Here is a 7455-nt window from a genome sequence, read left to right as displayed (position 1 = left end):
GAGCTGTACGGTATCTCTAAGAGAACACGCTAACTCTGCAGGAAACCAAAGTAACTGAGCAATAAAATGTGTCGTCACTATCTGTTATGTCTTGGCAAACGTGGAAAGAATATTGCAAAGATCTCACCAGAAATATTCTTTTTATTGAATAAAGTGAAATAGGCATGAGAATTGTCGCTTCATTTTGCATTTCCTTCTGATAACAAGTTGCAAGTTTGTATATTTACCATGGTTTGCTGCTGCAAATCTAGGCACCTCCTTATAATCTGGAAAGAGAAAGAGCTATGTAATGCTTTTTGTGTGTGTCCGCACTGACATGTACATATATCAAGTACCTTATTCTCCTCGTACTCTTCTTCTCAAATAGCTGCTCCTGGCTATTGATCGATATAGGTTGGATATTGATTCTGTATATTGGTAAGGAGTGTTATCTGCTCTGTTATATACACAAAGACACTGATGAACAAGCCAAAGCAAAACAGAGAGTACTGTTGCATCCACCCATATTCTAACTGCACAAGATCCCAGAGGTTTTTTGGGCTGCTTTGGCTACATGTCCACCCAGCTTACACCTCCCATCATGCTGGCTTAACAGAGTGCAGCAGCCCCAGAGGTGCAACTTTACGATTGTTTAATATTCTTAGTATAATTGGGACTGAAAACAAGTCTAAGTACAGGAACAATAAAACTAGACAATGTTCTAGATTTGAAACTAGTTCCAGAGTATGGGTTTCATAAAGGTAGGGCAACACATCTCCTACATATTCACCCATGTAACTGTAATACGAACATAGAAACACAGAATTATGTAGGATGGAAAGGATCTCTGGAGTTCATCTGGTCCTTTGTACTGCTCAGAGCAGGCCCATTGTGCAGTACTTTATGGCAGCATCAGCAAGGCATCTTTTAAATCAGGCCTAAAGGCCACTTCCATGTCAGATCAGTTCTGTAAAGAGTATTAAAGAGTAACTTATTTTCCCCATAGTCAAGGGATCCAGAGGACACAAGAACCTTACTGAAGTGTTACAATACTAATGAGTAAAACAACTGAGAAACTGCCACTGCTGCCATGTTGCTTCTGAGCTACAATATAGCAGATAGGTAAAAAACCAACTTAGCCTGCATCCAGGAGTAGTATACAAGCCAACAGTAAAAATATAGAAGCTCTTTCTGGTTGTTAAAAGGCAAAACAGCAGACAAACCACGTAACATCAGCCTCCTCATGTACCAGATGAAGCATGACTACTTCAAGAAAACAAGGCATACCTCAGATGCATAAACAATAGCTGTCCATTCTACAGTATAGATTATTTTTATATCAGTTGACAGAATTAAAATAATCTATGCTGACTTTGGGTAGGACAGTCACCTTTTTCATTGTTTAGGAATGTTTGGGATACACTAATAATGGTAGAAATCCAGATGATCTTAGACAGTGGCATGGAATTGTAGTTTGTTATAGGCCTTTAATATATTTGGCTGCTTCTCTTCATGTAGTAAAAGACAAAAACAAAAAGGTCCGGAACACAGAGCTGTAAAACGGCTATCGCCTTTAACTGCTGTTTGCGTACAACACCACAAAAAGATAATAAAAAACTATAAAACATCTGCTCTTATATGAGATCTTACTCCAGAAATTGCAAGAGTTGCCCAAAGTTGAAATTTAGTCAAACTTTTTCCTTCTACCTGCTCAAAAGTTACAAAATATAAGTAGAATTGCAAGGATAAAGGGAAGCCACGAAGGTTTTGTCTTGAATTCTTAATATATTTGTCCTTTATTTCTTGGAAATGCAGGAGATCTGGCTATAAATGTATGGTAAACAGCATCCATCTGGTTTCAATACTAAAATGACATTTATATAACATGGATTTACTTTATTACTTAATGGAGGATAACTATGACACTGAAATAAGGAGTATTAAAATGCTGGTTTTGAGGATTAATGAAGAGATACATATTTTTAAAAAGTTGTGTCTGCTATCCTGAGTAAATCTGGAATAGCTGCTGATCCCATCCATTGCTAATGAAGTCCTACATACTGAAGGACTGCAATACATGCTGGACTCCTTTGTTCACCTCAGCTCGGGAGCAACGTTTCTCAAATTTCACATTATGTGGAAATCCAAAAAAGTTGAATGCTTTTAACTTAGCCTATCTTATTTTCTATTATTTTATTTTGTGAGAAGGTATGCACAGCAAAAAACATCTGCTATGCTAAGTGACTGTACTGCAGGTTGTGCTGACGTGACATGTCTCTACCCCCAAGTTTACCTTTCCTTCTTCTCCTATGTTCTTTTGGGAATGATGTACTGTTTTAGTGCTGCCTAACTTATTTTTGCAGTACCTTTGTCCTACCGGAAGGTTAAACAGGAGTAGGAAATATTTGCTCCCAAAAAGCAGAAACTGAAGTTTATAATGTAAGAAAAAAAATTATCTCCCTTTTACTGTGGTTTGTTGAAGATTGTTTTCTTTCATGTTTTATAATAAACCGTGGCATTTAATGATGCCTTCAATAAACATCACTAATATTTTTTTCCTCTTTAGATGCCAATGACTAATGTATTCAAAGAATTTATGCCACAACCACAACTACGGCTTCCCACAAAAACAATTTCTAGTTAAAACCTCCGTTCACTCTAGCATTTATTTGATGATCAGAGATTGTCTGTTGTCTTGCAAGCAACAAAGTGAGCATGTTCATCAATTAATGGATATATTTAGATACCTTTCTTAAAAACTTCACCCCCTTTGTTCGGTTAAAAAGGAGAAAAGAGACTCTTAGATACATCCCAGCAATAGAAGCTGAAAACAGTTTCTTCAGATGACATGCTGCTGATTTTTAAAAATAGTTTGGTAAAATGGGACAGACATGCCAGGGCACTGCAGTTAGGGCCCTGCCAAGACCATGTGGTGCTCTTATTTTCTCTGTTAGAGATCAGTCGTCCTCAGGGTTCATCAAGGCAGGGATAACTCTTACAGACATTTCCAGGCCAAATATATCAGATGTTTGTGGGTGTCGGCCTAGGCCTAAATGATAAAGTGTTGCCATTTGTGAACATCTGATATTCAAACTTGGTGTAATTTATCATGTTAAGCAGGTGGCATGTTCAGGGAGAATGAAACGTCATGCTGCTTCTGTGCATCCTGACCTTTTCTGCCAGCCTTTCTATGGAGGCTGTGACACAGACTAAAGATGTCTTCCCCACCTGCCGCAACAAATTCAGCGCCTCTTCCCAGTAACTGTGTTCCTGTTCATTCCAGTAAATCTGGCAATGACAGAAACAAATCTTTTCCAGTCTGGTTTCCTAGATGCATGAGTGTAGAGGGAGGAATTTAAACACAAACCAGAGCCGTTGACTAGTCATCAGGGAAACATTTTATATACACAGTTAGGATTCCTTTACCAAGCTTGTACATTAGTATATTCAATTTACGCTATGCAGAGCTCACTTCCCAAATGTTGTACGGTCCAGGTCATTTCCCTGACCTTGTTTTCTGTTTAGGATATAGCAAAAGGGTAAAAGCTTCTCATCTCCCATAGTAGCTGACTGCTTCCTTTATGGCAGGGCTGACAAACCTACAGCTCATCAGCTCTTACTTCGTACAAATTACTACATAATTTTGGGGGATATTAACATTAGATGCCACAAAGAAGTAGGAAAACATATGGCCTGCTAACAGTGTTTGAAAGGTTTCTTCAGTCCTCAAGAAGGGATAGGGTCCTCATACATACTCTATGGCAACTCATAAAAAGAATGTGCAAAATGTACAAACCATGGCAAAGTCAGGAGGAGGCCCTGAGGTGTTTGGTACCTCATCCTTAGCCAGGGGAAACTTCGACTGGCTTTCATGCACTAGAGAGGGTAGGTACAGTGCCATTTTATAATCTCAGCTGCACCAGTTCACGCTCCTAAAATTACATTACTTTCAGCTACTGCTAGAATTAGAACTGATTTCAAGTAATAAGGACAATTTTTTTCCCGCATATGATTTCAAAAAGCTTCAGCAACTACTTTAAAGTAATGAGATTTTTGATCCAAAAGAAGCAGAGAGCAAAAGAGTTAATAGATTTTTCCACTTATTTTCATCAAGCTCAGTCGCAAGTAAACTCTCAGTTCAGCTGTCAGGAAGACAGCAGCTCAGTTCTGAAATGATGGAAGGTGGAACCTGTTCATTTCCTTCATGCCTCTTTATGGGCAAAAGTTCATTCTCTAATAATATGACTGTGGAAAAAGTTTGAAATGTTTCGATTGATTCAGGTCTCCCTTGTAAATCAGGAATTTACTCCACTGATACAAACAAAGTCTCAGCATTATGCAATTGCTTAAATCAGACTATAACTGGTACTCTACATTTATGTTAGCCTGAGTAGTCTTACATTACTTTAACCTTTTAATTCATCAGTATTCAGATTTTGCATTGCTTTGCAGGAATTTATATCTAAAAACTGCAGCAAGGAATTTGGTGGGGGGGGGGGGCAGAAGGAGTTAATATTGAAATGCAAACTATTACAACTGAAAGGATGTTCTCCAGCTTCAGTTAGTTTCTGTGATTTATATCCTAAAAATAAAAATGAGTAGCTGAAAATAATACATTACAACAAAACTCAATAACTTTGTCTCTTATATTCTCAGTCTTTGTTGCTTTGCTTGGAGACTCGGTACGTGGAATTTTATCTATAAATCAAACTCTTGGAAATAAACTTGCTGAAATCACAATCAGAGTCAAATATTTATGTGATGATTTTTGTGAGAAGTTCAGTAAATATGTTGTCATCAGCTAGAGTCTCAAGAAAACATCCCAGGTTCTTTTTTCTTCAACTTGGAAAAATATGATTGAGTCATGGACAAGAAAATTATGCTTGACAAAACAGCTACCTAGCAGGTCTGCACAGGAGCACCGTCACCACACTGCCCAGTTTTTAAAAGTTTCATAGTGCTCATATTACTTTGACACTTCCCACAATTCACGCTTGGACAGTCTTTTACAGACCTTCCGCCTTCCTCCCCCATACTGATCCAATTTGGTCCTTTTCATTACTCTCCCCTCCCTATGCTTTTTGTCATTTAACCCTGATGGTTTCTTGCTTTTTATCTTAATCACCCTGCCTTCTCCAGCAGCAAAAATTCATATCCCATTTCCATACCCTTCTTTTATTATCTTCTTCGCATATTGTTTGCCCTCACCCTTTTCCTTCCAAATCTTCCCTTCTCCACCATTCCTGTTCCTACTTCTGAATCTCTCTTATCACCATTCCTCACTTTATACCTACCTGTTTCTCTCGTCATCCCTTCTCTGGCTGTATTTTCATTGCTTGCTGCCTGACTAACAAAATTTTAGTTATCCAGATTTCCTGAGCTTATGCTTTTTAGTGCCTGGCTTTCAGAGAGATGAGATCCATTTCTTTCCTTCTCTGTTTATGGCATTACATTTGCAGCTACCCTGTCTGGCCTAAGGAGTGCTTCTCCCCTCGTGTCCTCTGACATGGATCAGATCTTACTTGTTTAGATACTGGCGTATAGTGCCAACAGCCACATTCCTGGTACTGGCTGATGGATTCCTTTCAGTTCTCCAGCAACCTTCCTCTTGAACAGCCTCTCTTTCCCTACCCCTTATCTTCTGAGGTGTTTGGGTCCTCAATTTCTAATTCCATACACTGGCTAGCATCTGACCAGTGTTCCCAGGAACCACGGCAACATAGGTAAGCACATGGATAAAGAAATAAACAGCACATGTCCTATTTTGTTATGAGGCAACAAAAGCTGCCATTTTTTAAAGTTTTCCTCAAAAGCCTCAGATGTCTATAAGTTAGATATAAATTAGAATTTAGAACACACAGAAAGCATGAGAGATTAAGAAGCTATGTATTGAGCATTTTACAGAGATAGGCAATCTTGGTCCATGCCGGAATCCTCTCAGGTTTTGTGGGTTATCTGAATACGAACACAGACAGGAATTCGTTTTGCATCCTTTACAAACAAGTAGTGAAAAGAAAAACGAAATAGTAAAATTGCAATGAAAACCACTAGTCTGCAAGTCTGTGCAGTCGCCTTCAAAGCTTTAACCTCCTGGTCAGTGGAAACCTCTGCTCACGTTCAGCTGCTGACAAACAAAAGCAAAGAAGATGTCAGACTTTATGAGTGAGACAGGAATGAACGTGGAAAAATATGCAACTCTATGGTCTAAAGTAATGGAACAGCTTCACCGTAAATATTATGATTAGTTCTGCGTATTCCACCTTAAAAAAGGAGATTCCAGGATTATAGCAACTCTAATAAAAAATAAAAGAATAGATAAACTGTTCTTTAAGGTTTATAGCCTGCACAGATTCACAGTGGTTGTTGTCTGTGGGGGGACAGAAACCAGTAACTCCACCAGAACCTTTCCTAAACACAAGCACAGTTCAGTTTGGGTAGCTAGGTCTCCAAAATGACAATTAGTTTGGTGACACCTAAAGAGACTTTGAAGACTTTTTAATACAAAAGGTACTGTATCAATGGAGATTAATAAACTTTGCCTATTGATAATAGTTATCTTAATTTTGTTGTTCAGATTTCCAGAGAATGAACAGCTACTGGCTTAGTGTTTAACTCTGGATATTTACATAAAGCTTTTCCATGTAACCCCTCATTCCTAAGAAATAAAGCATGCCTGTTTAGAAAAATTCTGAGGCACATTCCTTTAAATTTTCATCTTAAACTTTTTCCTTGCTCTCTATTTCTATAACAAAAATACAAAGTTTAAAAGCTCAGCAAACTTATAACTGAGGTGCAGACAACTGTATCATATTTATTCTCCTTGCGTTCCCAATGGTTGTTTCAGAAACTCACTCCTTTGAGAGTCAGAAGCTTTTTGACTTCCAGTTTAAATTCATGCTTTGTTCTTCATATTGTATGTCTCTTTCTTCCTCACTGATGCTTATGCTGGCATAAGAAAACAACTGTACGCCTTCTCTGATTTTGTTTTGCTAGATTTGATAAACTGTGTAATTTTGTTCAAGCCCCCTAAGTTTCCTCCAACATGGGGGAGCAGAACTGGACACATTTTTCATCTTGGATTTGGTCTCCCAGTGCAGCGTGCAAAAAAACATTAATACATTCTCTTGAAAATGCCTCACCTGGTGCACCCTAAGATTGCCTAGACATTTGACTTTTTTTTTTTTTCTGGAGATTTAGTCATCCTGTGATTGTTAATAGAAATAAATTTTTCATCTTCTTTTATTTGCTTGAACATTATCCCAGCCTGCTTGATCAGGCATTTCAATGCAGGCCACAGTAGTTCAGCTCACGTATATTTCTTTTTAACTAGTAGGCCTTGTATGGGAAAGTTGAGGCCTGGTTACTTTCTGTTAGTCACAAGCCCCCTGTGGATTTTATTAATAAATTGTTTGTTGTTGCCGTAAAAACCAAATCACTGACAATATTAAATCACTAATTCCTCTCACCACTTCTTGT

General features: G+C 38.1%; 1 long non-coding RNA gene across 1 annotated transcript in view; it reads right to left on the bottom strand.

Annotated features, from left to right (window-relative positions):
* Positions 1–334: 334 nt before the first annotated feature.
* The window catches only part of LOC142061773 (uncharacterized), a 50718-nt gene continuing 43597 nt past the window's right edge, over positions 335–7455 (bottom strand). The window contains exon 5 of the long non-coding RNA XR_012662239.1: positions 335–407. This is a non-coding gene — a long non-coding RNA (uncharacterized LOC142061773). The remainder of the gene's footprint in view (positions 408–7455) is intronic.

This window comes from Phalacrocorax aristotelis, chromosome 9 (genome assembly GCF_949628215.1).
Source record: "Phalacrocorax aristotelis chromosome 9, bGulAri2.1, whole genome shotgun sequence".
NCBI classification, from domain to species: domain Eukaryota; kingdom Metazoa; phylum Chordata; class Aves; order Suliformes; family Phalacrocoracidae; genus Phalacrocorax; species Phalacrocorax aristotelis.
The sequence above is the reverse complement of the archived record's forward strand: the minus strand, read 5'-3'. Positions and strand labels throughout refer to the sequence as shown.